This window comes from Corvus brachyrhynchos, unplaced genomic scaffold (assembly GCF_000691975.1).
Source record: "Corvus brachyrhynchos isolate BGI_N302 unplaced genomic scaffold, ASM69197v1 scaffold53, whole genome shotgun sequence".
Lineage (NCBI taxonomy): Eukaryota > Metazoa > Chordata > Aves > Passeriformes > Corvidae > Corvus > Corvus brachyrhynchos.
Genome location: NW_008237681.1, coordinates 7898537 through 7899398, shown reverse-complemented (window position 1 = coordinate 7899398; position 862 = coordinate 7898537).

Genomic DNA, 862 nt, shown 5'->3' with positions numbered 1-862 from the left:
AGGGGGCCGACAGCCTGTCACCCCAAAGCACAACCAAACTGCGTGGTCTGGAAACCGCCTGCCAATAATGTGACACTCCCAGGCTATTTTCGCAGCAGGACGGGATTTCTCGCTCAGAAATTCCCTGACCGGCCTCCGAAGGGATGCATCCGAAATTCCCACGCTCCGCGGCCGCGGGTTTCCCGCGGCCTGAGAAACCACAGCGCTTCGGAGCCCGAGAAACCACAGCGGTTCACAGCCCCTGAGCGGCCGCACACGGCGGGAAGGCTAAAATCCCGAACGTAGGGCAAAGCCCCCGACACGAAAGCCTCCTGGAAAATAAATCCTGCTCCTGCAGGTAGTTTTCATGTCAGTTATTGCACGAATGTGTTACAGTCAGATCTGAGGGACGGAAATCGCTCTGCGCTGATCCCTGCAGAGGTGGGTCCTTTTGAATTTCAGAAATGTAAGGCTAGAAGCGCACAGCGAGCGCGGTATATGATACCCTCTAAATGTACCGTAAAGTTTCCCCGATAATTCTAATTAGAGCTACAGACCACGTACCCCAGTAAAGACAGGAGTTAGGGTACAGCTTGGAATGATTGCTATTAAAAACATCACTCTAATCCTACTGGTCAGAAATCTTTACAAACCCCACTTTTGATGAAACCTAGAAATGAAGCTGCAGTTTCAGAAACTTCAGCCAGAGAGAGAGAGAGAGAGAGAGAGCACGAGAAGCATAACCTGCTCCGCACTCTGCCTTGCAAGCCCAGACGCATTTTACCCAAATGTGCCCATTTCGGGCGGTGCGGCGGGCTCGGCGCGGGGCGCGGGCAGGATGCTGCGCGGGCGCGGCCAGGTGCGGACGCGACCCGGGGCTGGC